This window comes from Triticum aestivum, chromosome 7B (assembly GCF_018294505.1).
Source record: "Triticum aestivum cultivar Chinese Spring chromosome 7B, IWGSC CS RefSeq v2.1, whole genome shotgun sequence".
Classification (NCBI taxonomy): Eukaryota; Viridiplantae; Streptophyta; class Magnoliopsida; order Poales; family Poaceae; genus Triticum; species Triticum aestivum.
In genome coordinates, this window is record NC_057813.1 from 635,265,307 (window position 1) to 635,281,186 (window position 15,880).

Sequence of the window (15,880 nt, forward strand, 5' to 3'; positions counted from 1 at the left end):
CAGTCCTATCTTAATCGGGAAGTCATCGGTGTCGACATCACTTGTTCTAACACTTGTCACAACATTATTGTACATGTCCTTGATGAGGGTAATGTACTTTGCTGGGACTTTGTGTTTCTCCAAGGCCCACCACATGACATTCCGCGGTATCTTATCATAGGCCTTCTCCAAGTCAATGAACACCATATGCAAGTCCTTCTTATGCTCCCTATATCTCTCCATAAGTTGTCGTACCAAGAAAATGGCTTCCATGGTCGACCTCCCAGGCATGAAACCAAACTGATTTTTGGTCACGCTTGTCATTCTTCTTAAGCGGTGCTCAGTGACTCTCTCCCATAGCTTCATTGTATGGCTCATCAGCTTAATTCCACGGTAATTAGTACAACTCTGAACATCCCCCTTGTTCTTGAAGATTGGTACTAATATACTCCGTCTCCATTCTTCTGGCATCTTGTTTGCCCGAAAAATGAGGTTGAAAAGCTTGGTTAGCCATACTATCGCTATGTCCCCGAGACCTTTCCACACCTCAATGGGGATACGATCAGGGCCCATCGCCTTGCCTCCTTTCATCCTTTTTAAAGCCTCCTTCACCTCAGACTCCTGGATGCGCCGCACAAAACGCATGCTGGTCTCATCAAAGGAGTCATTCAGTTCAATGGTGGAACTCTCATTCTCCCCATTGAACAACTTGTCGAAGTACTCCCGCCATCTATGCTTAATATCTTCGTCCTTCACCAAGAGTTGGCCTGCTCTGTCCTTGATGCATTTGACTTGGCCAATATCCCTCGTCTTCCTCTCCCGGATCTTAGCCATCTTATAGATGTCCCTTTCACCTTCCTTCGTGCCTAACCATTGGTAGAGGTCCTCATATGCCCGACCCCTTGCTTCACCAACAGCTCGCTTTGCGGCCTTCTTCGCCATCTTGTACTTCTCTATGTTGTCTGCACTCCTATCCAGGTATAGGCGTCTGAAGCAATCTTTCTTCTCTTTAAGAGCCTTCTGGATATCATCATTCCACCACCAGGTATCCTTATCTTCGCTTCTCCTTCCCCTGGACACTCCAAACTCCTCCGAGGCCACCTTACGAATGCAAGTCGCCATCTTCATCCACACATTGTCCGCATCCCCTCCTTCCTCCCAAGGGCCCTCCTTAAATACCCTCTCCTTGAACACCTGAGCTACCTCCCCCTTGAGCTTCCACCACTTTGTTCTAGCGACCTTGGCACGCTTATCCCGCTGGACACGAATCCGAAAGCGGAAGTCAGCAACCACCAGCTTATGCTGGGGGTACAACACTCTCCCCAACTACTAAAAGTCACCAGATGTGATTCTCTCTTTCTAAAGAGGGTGTTAGCTACAATCATGTTGTAGGCTAGAGCAAAGCTTAAGACATCTTCTCCTTCTTGATTCCTGATGCCATAGCCAAAGCCCCCATGCGCCCCTTCAAAACCTGTGTTAGATGTACCCACGTGGCCATTGAGGTCTCCTCCTATGGAGAGCTTCTCACCAATCGGTACACTCCTAACCATGTCTTCCAAGCCTTCCCAGAACTCCCTCTTGGTGTTCTCATTGTGGCCTACTTGCGGGGCATATGAGCTGATAACATTGAGAACCAAGTCCTCAGCTACCAGCTTAACCAGGATAATCCGGTCCCCACGTCTCCTGACGTCTACCACTCCATACTTGAGGCTCTTGTTGATCAAGATGCCTACGCCATTTCTGTTTGCAGCCGTCCCCGTGTACCACAGCTTGAAGCCGGTATCCTCCACCTCCTTCGCCTTCTATCCTCTCCATTTGGTTTCTTGGACGCAAAGGATATCAACACCTCTCCTCACTGCTGCATCAACTAGCTCCCGAAGCTTCCCTGTCAGAGACCCTACGTTCCAGCTACCTAAGCGAATCCTCCTAGGCTCGGCTAGCTTCCTTACCCTTCGCACTCGTCGAGTCAAATGCGAAGACCCTTGCTCATTTTCCACTACATCCGGTCGCCGATGTAGCGCGCCACTAAGGATGCGACGGCCCGATCCTCGCTCACTTGCCACCGTATCCGGATCAAGATACGGCGCGCCACTTGGGGGGTGACGGCCCGGCCCTTGCCCATTTTCCACCACACCCGGGTTCCGATGTGGCGCGTCACTGAGAGGGTTACGCCCCAACGAAAATCTTTTGGGTTTCATCTCCATAAGAGTGGCTGAGTTTTTACGTTGGCTCGCCAAGCCTATCACAACCCTCCTCCTTTACCCGGGCTTGGGACCGGCTATGTTGAGACAACATAGGCGGAGTTCCAAAGATGGAGATCAGAAGGAGCAAAATGATATTGGCCATATCATGTCACCTTTTGATTGCATGTGATGTTTATCATGTTTATGCATCTTATTTGCTTAGAACGACGGTAGTAAATAAGATGATCCCTCATAATAATTTCAAGGAAGTGTTTCCCCTAACTGTGCACCATTGCGAAAGTTCGTTGTTTCGAAGCACCACGTGATGATCGGGTGTGATAGATTCTAACGTTCACATACAACGGGTGTAAGCCAGATTTACACACGCGAAACACTTAGGTTGACTTGACGAGCCTAGCATGTATAGACATTGCCTCGGAACACAAGAGACCGAAAGGTCAAACATGAGTCGTATAGTGGATACGATCAACATGAAGATGTTCACCGATGATGACTAGTCCGGCTCACGTGATGATCGGACACGGCCTAGTTGACTCGGATCATGTATCACTTAGATGACTAGAGGCATGTCTATCTAAGTGGGAGTTCATAAGATGAACTTAATTATCCTGAACATAGTCAAAAGGTTTTTGCAAATTATGTCGTAGCTCGCGCTTTAGTTCTACAGTTTTAGATATGTTCCTAGAGAAAATTTAGTTGAAAGTTGATAGTAGCAATTTTGCGGACTGGGTCCGTAAACTGAGGATTGTCCTCATTGTTTCGTAGAAGGCTTATGTCCTTAATGCACCGCTCGGTGTGCTGAACCTCGAATGTCATTTGTGGATGTTGCGAACATCTGACATACACGTTTTGATGACTACATATAGTTCAGTGGGTAACGTTAAATGGTTTAGAATTGAGGCTCCGAAGACATTTTTCAAATGTCGCAGAACATATGAGATGTTCCAAGAGCTGAAATTGGGATTTCAGGCTCGTGCCCATGTCAAGAAGTATGAGACCTCTGACAAGTTTCTTAACCTGCAAACTAAGGGAGAAAAGCTCAACCGTTGAGCTTGTACTCAGATTGTCTGGGTATAACAATCACTTGAATCGAGTGGGAGTTAATCTTCCAGATGAGATAGTGATGTTTCTCCAAAGACATTTCCACCAAGCTACTAGAGCTTCGTGATGAACTATAACATAACAGGGATAGATATGATGATCCTTGAGCTATTCGCGATGTTCGACACCGCGAAAGTAGAAATCAAGTAGGAGCATCAATTGTTGATGGTTAGTGAAACCACTAGTTTCAAGAAGGGCAAGGGCAAGAAGGGGTACTTCATGAAATGGCAAATCAGTTGCTGCGCCAGTGAAGAAACCCAGGGTTGAACCCAAACCCGAGACTAAGTGATTCTGTAATGAGGGAACGGTCACTGAAGCAGAACTACTCTAGATACTTGGTAGATGAGAAGGCTGGCAAGGTTGACAGAAGTATATTGGATATACATTGTATTAAATGTGTACTTTACTAGTACTCCTAGTAGCACCAGGGTATTAAGATACCGGTTCGGTTGCTAAGTGTTAGTAACTCGAAATAAAAGAGCTACGGAATAAACGGAGACTAGCTAAAGGTGAGATGACGATGTGTGTTGGAAGTGTTTCCAAGGTTGATGTGATCAAGCATCGCCTGCTCCCTCTACCATCGATATTGGTGTTAAACCTAAATAATTGTTATTTGGTGTTTGCGTTGAGCATAGACATGATTGGATTATGTCTATCGCAATACGGTTATTCATTTAAGAAGAATAATGGTTACTCTGTTTATTTGAATAATACCTTCAATGATCTTGCACCTAAAAGAATGGTTTATTGAATCTCGATCGTAGTGATACACATGTTCATGCCAAAAGATATAAGATAGTAATGATAGTACCACCTGCTTGTGGCACTGCCTTTTGAGTCATACTGGTATAAAACGCATGAAGAAGCTCCATGTTGATGGATCTTTGGACTCACTTGTTTTTTGAAAAGTTTGAGACATGCGAACCATGTCTATTGGTATGTGCGCATGAAGAAACTCCATGCAGATGGATCGTTTGGACTCACTTGAATATAAATCACTTGAGACATGCAAATCATACCACATGGGCAAGATGACTGAAAAGCCTCGTTTCAGTAAGATGGAACAAGAAAGCAACTTGTTGGAAGTAATGCATTTTGATGTGTGTTGTCCAATGAGTGCCGAGGCATGCAGTGGATATCGTTATGTTCTTACTTCACAGATGATTTGAGTAGATGCGGTATATTTACTTGATGAAACACAAGTCTGAATTATTGAAAGGTTCAAGTAATTTCAGAGTGAAGCTAAAGATCTTCGTGACAAGAGGATAAAATGTCTATGATATGATCATAGAGATGGATATCTGAGTTGCGAGTTTGGTACACAATTAAGACATTGTGGAAATTGTTTCACAACTAACACCGCCTGGAACACCATAGTGTGATGGTGTGTCCGAACATCATAGCTGCACCCTATTGGATATGGTGCATACCATGATGTCTCTTATCGAATTACCACTATCGTTCATGGGTTAGGCATTAGAGACAACCGCATTCACTTTAAACAGGGCACCACGTTATTCCGTTGAGATGAAACCTAAGCTGTCGTTTCTTGAAAGTTTGGGGCTGTGACGCTTATGTGAAAAAGTTTCATCCTGATAAGCTCGAACCCAAAGCGGATAAATACATCTTCATAGGACACCCAAAACAGTTGGTTGTACCTCCAGTCTCAGTTCCGGAAGCAAAAGGGATTGTTTCTAGATTCAGGTCCTTTCTCGAGGAAAAGTTTCTCTTGAAAGAATTGATTGGGAGGATGGTGGAGACTTGATGAGGTTACTGAACCATCACTTCAACTAGTGTGTAGCAGGGCACAGGAAGTTGTTCCTGTGGCACCTACACCAATTGAAGTGGAAGCTGATGATAGTGATCATGAAACTTCGGATCAAGTCACTACTAAAACTCGTAGGTCGACAAAGATATGTACTACTTCAGAGTGGTACGTAATCCTGTCTTGGAGGTCATGTTGCTAGACAACAATGAACCTACGAGCTATGGAGAAGCGATGGTGGGCCCGGATTCCAACGAATGGCTCGAGGCCATAAAATCCGAGAGAGGATCCATGTATTAAAACAAAGTATGGACTTTGGAAGAACTACTTGATGGTCATAAGGCTGTTGGGTACAGATGGATTTTAAAAGGAAGATGGACAATGATGGTAAGTATCACCATTAAGAAAGCTCGACTTGTCGTTAAAATGTTTTCTGACAAGTTCAAGGAGTTGACTATGATGAGACTTTCTCACTCGTAGCGATGCTAAGAGTCTGTTGGAATTATATTAGCAATTACTGCATGATTTATGAAATCTTGCAGATAGGATGTCAAAAATCATTGTTTCCTCGACGTTATTCTTGAGGAAAGGTTGTATGTGATACAACCAGAAGGTTTTGTCAATCCTGAAAGATGCTAACAAGTGTGCAAAGCTCCAGCGATCCTTCTAAGGACTGGAGTAAGCATCTCGGAGTTGGAATATACGCTTTGATGAGATGATCAAAGATTTTGGGTTTATACAAAGTTTATGAGAAACTTGTATTTCCAAAGAAGTGAGTGGGAGCACTATAGCATTTCTGATGAGTATATGTTGTTGACATATTGTTGATCGGAAATGATGTAGAATTTCTGGAAAGCATATAGGGTTGTTTGAAAAGTGTTTTTCAATGGAAAACCTGGATTAAGCTACTTGAACATTGAGCATCATGATCTATAAGGATAGATCCAAACGCTTAATAGTACTTTCAAATGAATACATACCGTGACAAGATTTTGAAGGAGTTCAAAATAGATCAGCAAAGAACGAGTTCTTGGCTGTGTTATATGGTGTGAGTATTGAGTAAGACTCAAGACATGACCACGGCAGAAGAGAGAGAAAGGACGAAGGTCGTCCCCTATGCTTCAGACATAGGCTCTATAGTATGCTATGCTGTGTGCCGCACCGGAAGTGTGCCTTGCCATGAGTCAGTCAAGGGGTACAAGAGTGATCCAGGAATGGATCACAGGACAGCGGTCAAACTTATCCTTAGTAACTAGTGGACTAAGCAAATTTTCTCGATTATGGTGGTGGTAAAAGAGTTCGTCGTAAAGGGTTACGCCGATGCAAACTTTGACACTAATCCGGATTATTCTGAGTAGTAAACTGGATTCGTATAGTAGAACAGTTATTTGGAAAAGCTCCAAATAGAGCATGGTAGCTGCATCTAGGAGACGACATAGAGATTTGCAAAGCACACACGGATCTGAAAGGTTCAGATCCGTTGACTAATAACCTCTCTCACAAGCGAGATATGATCAAACCCCATGGGTGTCGATTCATTACAATCACATAGTGATGTTAACTAGATTATTGACTCTAGTGCAAGTGGGAGACTGTTGGAAATATGCCCTAGAGGTAATAATAAAATGGTTATTATTGTATTTCCTTGTTCATGATAATTGTCCATTATTCATGCTATAATTGTATTAACCGGAAACCGCAATACATGTGTGAATACATAGACCACAACATGTCCCTAGTGAGCCTCTAGTTGACTAGCTCGTTGATCAACAGATGGTCATGGTTTCCTGACCATGGACATTGGATGTCATTGATAACGGGATCACATCATTAGGAGAATGATGTGATGGACAAGACCCAATCCTAAGCCTAGCACAAGATCGTGTAGTTCGTTTGCTAAAGCTTTTCTAATGTCAAGTATCTTTTCCTTAGACCATGAGATTGTGCAACTCCCGGATACCGTAGGAATGCTTTGGGTGTACCAAACGTCACAACGTAACTGGGTGGCTATAAAGGTGCACTACGGGTATCTCCGAAAGTGTTTGTTGGGTTGGCACGAATCGAGACTGGGATTTGTCACTCCGTATGACGGAGAGGTATCTCTGGGCCCACTCGGTAGTGCATCATCATAATGAGCTCAATGTGATCAAGTGGTTGATCACGGGATGATGTGTTACGAAATGAGTAAAGATACTTGCCGGTAACGAGATTGAACAAGATATCGGCATACCGACGATCGAATCTCGGGCAAGTACTATACCGGTAGGCAAAGGGAATTGTATACGGGATTGATTGAATCCTTGACATCGTGGTTCATCCGATGAGATCATCATGGAACATGTGCGAGCCAACATGGGTATCCAGATCCCGCTGTTGGTTATTGGCCGGAGAGATGTCTCAGTCATGTCTGCATGGTTCCCGAACCCGTAGGGTCTACACACTTAAGGTTCGATGACGCTAGGGTTATAGGGAATAGATATATGTGGTTACCGAATGTTGTTCAGAGTCCCGGATGAGATCCCGGACGTCACGAGGAGTCCCGGAATGGTCCGGAGGTAAAGATTTATATATGGGAAGTCCTGTTTTGGTCACCGGAAAAGTTTCGAGTGCTATTAGTAACGTACCGGGACCACCGGGAGGGTCCCGGGGGTCCACCAGGTGGGGCCACTGGCCCCAAAGGGCTGCGTGGGCCAAAAGTGGGAGGGAACCAGCCCCAGGTGGGCTGGTGCGCCCCTCCCCAAGGGCCCAAGGCGCCTAGGGTTGAAAACCCTAGGGGAGGGGGCGCCTTCACCTTGCTTGGGGGGCAAGCCACCCCTCCTCGCCGCCGCCCCTCCCCTCTAGATGGGATCTGGAGGGGGCCGGCCCCCTCTCCCCTTCCCCTATATATAGTGGGGTTTTTGGGGCTGCCAAGGACATGAGTTTCCACCTCTCCAGGCGCAGCCCTACCCCTCTCCCTCCTCGTCTCTTGCGGTGCTTGGCGAAGCCCTGCTGGAGTGCCACGCTCCTCCATCACCTCCACGCCGTTGTGCTGCTGCTGGACGGAGCCTTCGCCAACCTCTCCCTCTCTCCTTGCTGGATCAAGGTGTGGGAGATGTCACCGGGCTGCACGTGTGTTGAACGCGGAGGTGCCGTCCGTTCGGCACTAGGATCTTCGGTGATTTGGATCACGACGAGTATGACTCCCTCAACCCCGTTCTCTTTGAACGCTTCTGCTTCGCGATCTACAAGGGTATGTAGATGCACTCCTCTCTCTCGTTGCTAGTCTCTCCATAGATAGATCTTGGTGACTCGTGGAAAATTTTTATTTCTGCAACGTTCTCTAACAATTGGCACGACTAGGTCATGTGTATTCTATTACATGGAAATTTTGGGGCGTAGATCTTGTAACTTGCTGGCATACTTTTCTTGCACAGCTATGAGGGGATGAAGCGGCATGCTACACGTAGGCTTACGTGGACAGTTTCCCCCGCTGACAGGCACATTCCATGGCTAGCGGGTGTCCTCCCATTTAGTTGGGGTGTTGGGGATATAACTACTGAGTGTAAACCGCCCAGGAGGGACCGGTTCACGCTCAACCATATTGAAGCCCACGAAGACTCAGAAGATGGCGCTTTACTATGAAGCTTAGAGGCCCGGAGCCCAAAGGCGGATTAGGGCCCATAGTGGTAAACCGCCATAGACATATAGCTTGTATTGTAAGATAAGAAAAGGAGAGACCGAGCCGAACACTTGTATGAGTCGGCCTCGGGACTCTGTAAACCGGCTGGGCGTCAACCCGTGTATATAAGGGGACGACCCGGTGGCGGTTCAGGGACAGAAAACAACAACTCGAGACTCAGGCAAGCGTATTCCGCTCCCTGATCATCGAAACACAATCAATCCCATCACAACTAGATGTAGGATTTTACCTTCATCGAAGGGGCCGAACTAGTATAACTCTCGTGTCCCTTGTCCGGTTTAACCCCTTCAAGCTAACCTGTAGCGATGGCTCCACGACTAAGTCCTTTCACAAGGACATCTGACGTGATAATTCCACGACAGTTGGCGCCCACCGTGGGGCTATCGCACGATGGTGTCGAGTTCTTGAAGGGCTGCTCTGAAGGACTCAAGGGGTACGTAATCGGTCGGATGACCAAAAGTCGTCGCGGCAAGCTCTACATCGACGACAAAGGATGGGGCCCCGAGGCCGGTTCAATTGAGTATGGATACCGGGTCCCCTTCGGCGGAATTCATGTCTTCATTGGCAAGATCGGCGAACCGGGCCCTGAAACGGACATCTGCACTGACCTCGTCGAGACGGCTCAGCGTGCGAGTCCAGCCCGGGGTACGCCCGCCGTGAAGCATGCGTTCGTAGGATGTGTCCACGGGATCGGATCTGAACCGGTGTCTGAGGACGAAACAATGGTGTATTCCGACGGTGAATCATCCACTGGGGAGACTGAGTCCTTGTACCAGATCCATGACGGCAAGTCTAATGGGTATTCCGATGGCAACAGTATTCCGGATTTCCTTGAAGCGCCGATCCGGGTTGCTATTTACATGGCCGGCACACAGCCCGTATTACAGTCTTCTTCTACCGCGGCAATGGATATCGGATCTGCGGCCGTGGCGGGTACCTCGGTGCGCCGGCCGGCGCAGGTTCTCGCCGGTTTAATGGATGCTTGGGCGACCTTGTTAACCGCGACAGTTACCCCGGACACGCGGAATCAGCACGATGCAGAGGTTGCAAGATTGAAGGAGCAAATTGCGCAGGCTAAGGAGGACCTGGTGGCTGAGGACATCAGGATGGCTGAGGAACATGCCGCTTTGAATGCTCAATCGCAGCAGATACAAGCACAGAATTACCGGCTCATGTTAGATCGGACTGCGACAGAGGATGTGATGCGAAGGAAATATCGGTCACGCTTGCCGCCGGTTTACGAAGGGGTAAATCTCTTTCAGACGCCAGGCGCTGGGCCGAGCAATCCGTCAGCTGCGAACCGAGCTGAAGCACCTAGGGTCGCCCCGGATCAGCCGCAAGCAATGGAGCTACCCCGACGGACGGTAAACCCGCCACAGTATGTGCCTGCACCGCTGGGTCACTTTTCGAGCCCCCTGGATAACATGATTGCTGCGGCCTCACGCCTGGCCGCCATCCCGATGGAAGGAAATTCGATAGAGGCAGTCGAGACACGGCGAGCAAGAGATCTCCTTCAAACCGCCGTGATGCAGCAGCAGGCTTATTCATACAGCCGGGATAGAATTCATTCAACTCCTCGTCCGAGCCCAAGTTATAGCAGGCGGATGGACGAACCGGAAGTATCTAGCAGCGCACGGCGTCGCAATGCTCAGGAAGTAGTGGATCATGGCAGGGCACGAAGGGATGGTGCTTTGGGTCGTCATCAACCCGCCCCGGTTCAGCCAACAGTATCAGTTGATAGAGGCACCGGGCTTGCTTTCAGTTCCTGGGGAGTGCCGTGCCTTATTCCGGCTCTCCGAAACGTGCGTCTACCCAAAGATTTCAAGGGTCCACGCAAGGTGCCTAACTACACGGCGGATCAGCCGCCGGAGGCGACTTATGAGATGGCAATGGAGATGCTGGATGTAGATGAGGCGGCTTGCGCAAAGTACTTCACGATGATGTTAGAAGGAACAGCCCGGACCTGGCTGAAAAATCTGCCGGCTAATTCCATCGAGTCATGGGATCAGTTGAAGGCCCGGTTTATAGCCAACTTTAAGGATACGTGCAAACAACCCATGTCCATTGTAGATCTGGATGCTTGTGTTCAGGGCGAGAACGAGTCCACAACTCATTGGGTGCGCCGAGTCTCAGAAGTTTTGCACTCGGCCGACCGGATTAACGCCGGCCAAGCAATTATCACGCTGGAGCGTAATTGCCGGTTTAAGTCGCTGAAGGAAAAATTGGGACGAATCAAACGCCACTGCAATGACCTGGGAACCCTCATGGCAGCCTTGGTAAAATATGCCGATTCTGATAATACCAAGGATCCCGATTCTGATAATGAGAAGCCGGAGAAGGGAAAGAGGAATGGTGGTGCAAAGGAACAGCAGCACAACCAGGGAGGCCATGGGAATAATGGTAAGCGTAAGGCGGGTTCAGATTTTGTGGCTAATGCTAACGTGCAGCGTCGTAAGGGTAAACCGCCCCAGCGCGGTGGAGCGATGAATCTGGAGCGCTTGATGAATCAGCCCTGTCCAAAGCATGGAACCAAGGAGGTCCCCGCAACTCATCTCTGGAAGGATTGCAACATTATGAGGCAGTTCAAAAACTCTGATCTCTTCCGATATGATCAGGGCCCATCGGGCGGTTCAGGTCCAGGTTTTCATAGTGGCGGCGGTTCAGGTTCTGGATTTCAGAACAATCAGAATAACCAGAACAACCATAGCGGTAATAACCAGCAGGGTAATCAGGGGAATCAACAGCAGTCAGGTTACCAGAGTAATCCGAAACAGCTGAATGGTGGACAATATCATGTGTTCACCACTAGTCTGTGCAAACGAGATCTGAAGCTGCAGAAGAGGGCAGTTAATGCGGTTGAACCGGCAGTTCCACGCTATCTGCGCTGGTCGGAGCAGCCCATCGTGTGGAGTAGGGAGGATCATCCGCCCCGGGTTGACAATCCGGGTCAGCTAGCTCTGGTGGTGGCACCTCAGGTGGGAGGTTACAAATTCACCAAAGTACTTATGGATGGAGGAAGCAGTATTAATATTCTGTATTATGAGACATTCCGCCGCATGGGGCTGACAGATAAGAATCTTAAACCGTCCAGTACTGTTTTTCATGGTGTAGTACCAGGAAAATCGGCGTATCCAGTGGGCAAGATCGCTTTGGAAGTTGTGTTCGGGGATGAGCATGATTCCCGGTCTGAGACATTGACTTTCGAGGTGGTGAGAATCCAGAGCCCGTATCACGCGCTGTTTGGGCGACCGGCTTATGCAAAATTCATGGCGAGGCCTTGTTATATTTACCTGCAGCTCAAGATGCCGGGTCACAAAGGAACCATCACGGTTCATGGAAATCGGAAAATCGCTTTGGATTGCGAAGAGAGTGATGCGGCTTACGCTGAGTCGGTTTGTGCTACAGAGGAGTTAAAGTTTTACAAGGAGAATGTTGATCCGGCAGATATGACCCCTCTGAAGAAGCCTACCACTGAGCATGACCCAACCCTGCACTTCAAACCGGCGGATGAGACCAAACTTGTTGACTTTGTACCTGGAGATTCGTCCAAGCAGTTCAGCATCAGCACCAATCTGGATCCAAAATAGGAAAGCGCGCTCATCGAGTTCATCCGTGAGAACCGGGACATCTTTGCATGGAAGCCTTCTGACATGCCAGGTGTACCGAGGGAACTTGCTGAGCACACCCTTAATATCGATCTGAAGTTTAAACCGGTCAGGCAATTCCTTCGTCGCTTTAATGAAGAGAGACGCAAGGCGATTGGGGAGGAGGTAGCCCGGCTGTTGGCTGCTGGTTTTATCGTTGAAGTGTTTCATCCTGAATGGTTGGCTAATCCGGTGCTGGTTCTTAAGAAAAACGGGACTTGGCGCATGTGTGTGGATTACACTGACTTAAATAAAGCTTGCCCAGCTGATCCTTTTGCTCTCCCGCGTATTGATCAGATCATTGATGCGACGGCGGGTTGTGAGCGCCTGAGTTTTTTGGATGCTTACTCAGGGTACCATCAGATCAAAATGGCGGTTAAGGACCAGGAGAAAACAGCCTTCATCACTCCCTTTGGAGCCTTCTGCTACGTTTCTATGCCCTTTGGGCTCAAGAGTGCTCAGGCAACTTATCAGCGTTGTGTGCAAAATTGTCTTCACACACAGATTGGGCGTAATGTTCATGCCTACGTGGATGACATTGTGGTGAAATCCAGGGAAAAGGAGACATTGATAGCTGATCTCAAGGAGACGTTTGACAACCTCCGGGTTTACAAAATGATGCTCAACCCGGATAAGTGTGTCTTTGGTGTACCGGCGGGCAAGCTGCTAGGTTTTCTTGTATCTAACAGGGGCATTGAGGCTAATCCGGAAAAGATCAAGGCAATCGTATCCTTGGCTAAACCGACATGCATCAATGACGTTCAGCGTCTCGCAGGCCGGATTGCAGCTCTCAGCCGGTTTATCAGTCGTTTGGGTGAGAAGGCTATTCCCTTGTATCAGATGTTGAAAAAGGCGGATAATTTCGTCTGGAGTGATGCAGCCAATGCGGCTTTTGAGGAGTTAAAACGGCAATTGGTCGAACCGCCCGTTCTGGCAGCCCCAGTTGATCACGAGCCCTTACTGTTATATGTGGCTGCGAATGCCCGAGCGGTCAGTGTGGCTATCATTGTAGAGCGTAAAGAGGCCGGGAAGGAATTTCCGGTTCAACGACCAGTATACTACATCAGTGAAGTTCTGATTGAGTCAAAGCAACGTTATCCACATTGGCAAAAATTGGTGTATGGGGTTTTTATGGCCAGTCGAAAACTCAAGCAATATTTTCAAGGTCACCCCATCACAGTGGTTAGTTCGGCTCCCTTGGGCGATATCATCCAGAACAGAGAAGCAACTGGCCGGGTTGCAAAGTGGGCAATTGAGCTTGGTCCACATGGTTTGAAGTATGTGCCTCGTACAGCCATCAAGTCTCAGGCTCTTGTGGATTTTATCAATGATTGGACCGAGTTACAAGCACCGGAAGAAAGGCCGGATAATACGTACTGGACTATTCATTTTGATGGGTCAAAGCAGTTGGAAGGCTCGGGGGCTGGAGTCGTTATTACTTCCCCCCGAGGTGATAAAATTCGCTACGTCCTCCGCTTGATGTTTCCTTGTACTAACAATGCAGCTGAATATGAAGCTCTGCTTCATGGTCTCCGTGTGGCTAAAGAGATGAACTTAACTCGAGTTCGTTGCTTCGGTGATTCTGATCTGGTGGCTCAGCAAGTTTCTGGTACTTGGGGTTCTAAGGATCCACTCATGGCGGCTTACAGGCGTGAGGTAGATATTGTGGCGGGTCACTTCAAAGGTTACCAAGTTGAGCATATTGATCGGCGCAAGAACGAAGCAGCAGACGCCTTGAGTCGACTTGGATCTCAGCGTAAACCGGTACCTCCTAACACCTTTCTGGATATCTTGCATAACCCGTCTGTTAAATTACCTACAGAAGAGGATCTGGCTGTTCCTGATCCGGAGGCGCAGCTGGTGGCCGCTTTACACGTCGTGCCGGATTGGACGGTTCCGTATCTGGCGTATATGAGCCGGGGTGAGCTACCAGATGATCAAGTCTTAGCCCGACAGATAGTTCGGCGTTCTAAGTCCATGGTTATTCACAATGGCGAGTTGCACCGTTGTAGTGTTTCCGGTGTATTTCAACGTTGTGTTTCTCCGGAAGAAGGCAAAGCGATCCTCCGGGAAATTCATGAAGGGGATTGTGGTCATCATGCCGGTTCAAAGTCCTTGGTTGCAAAGGCTTTTCGTCACGGGTTTTACTGGTTGACAGCTCATGCTGATGCAGAGGATCTGGTAAAGCGATGTGATGCTTGTCAAAAAATTTCCCGCAGAGCTCATGTTCCGGCTCAGGAGCTACGGATGATTCCCATCACTTGGCCTTTTGCTACTTGGGGGCTTGATATGGTGGGGCCTTTTAAGCGTTCCCGGGACAAAAAAACCCACCTATTGGTGGCGGTTGATAAATTCACTAAGTGGGTTGAAGCGGAGCCTGTTAGCAATTGTGATGCAGCAACGGCGGTTCAATTCCTCAAAAGATTATTTTCCGTTTTGGTTATCCACACAGCATCATCACGGATAATGGTACTAACCTCTCCAAAGGCGAGATGGAGGATTTCTGTCAAAGAGAGCATATCCGGCTTGACCTAGCATCTGTGGCGCACCCTCAATCCAACGGTCAAGCAGAGCGAGCTAATCAAGAAATTTTAAAGGGTCTTAAACCCCGGCTCATGATTCCCTTGAAACGAACGCCGGGTTGTTGGGTGGAAGAATTACCTTCTGTGTTGTGGAGCATCAACACCACCCCCAATCGATCAACAGGATATACGCCTTTTTTCATGGTCTACGGGGCAGAGGCGGTTCTTCCAAGTGATATACGTCATGATTCCCCCCGGGTTGCTAATTATGTTGAAGCGGATAACGAGCAAGCCCGCCAAGAGGCACTGGATTTGCTAGATGAGAAGCGGGATATGGCTTTGGCACGCTCGGCGGTTTATCAACAAGACCTGCGGCGTTATCACAGCCGTCGGGTTAGGACAAGAGCCTTTCAAGAAGGTGACTTGGTGCTCCGGCTTATCCAGGATCAGACCGGTATACACAAGTTATCCCCGCCTTGGGAAGGACCCTTTGTGGTCAGTAAGAATCTTCACAACGGGTCATACTACCTCATTGATGTTCGAGATGACTCACGCAAATCTGAGGAAGAGACCCGGCGGCCCTGGAACATAGCTCTCCTTCGGCCTTATTACACTTGAGCCATGGGCTCTCTTTTATGTACATATTTTGACAATGTATATATTATCATCAATAAATAAATCAGCATCCTTGCTTCAAAGCGGGGCCTCTGCTGTTTTTTCTCAAACATTCTTTGAGTTACATGGGGGCTTCAGATAACAAAGCGGAGTACTATCCCTTAAACCGGCTATCACGCCACAAAGCTTGGGAGCTTCACACCCAAAGGGCCAAAGAGAGTTTTGATGCTATGCACAACTCAAACATAGGCACCTAATGAGCACCGCTCATCACGTTACTTGGGGGCTCCTTGGTCCAATACCAAGAAGTCTGAATGGACCCTTGTAGCTGGGTATCGACCCACGGCTTGGAAGCCTGGTATATTTACCTA

The 15,880-nt window shown here is 48.1% G+C and overlaps 1 pseudogene; it reads right to left on the reverse strand.

Annotated features, from left to right (window-relative positions):
• On the reverse strand, nt 1-2,129 carry LOC123161208 (uncharacterized; annotated as a pseudogene).
• Between the last annotated feature and the right edge of the window lie 13,751 nt (nt 2,130-15,880).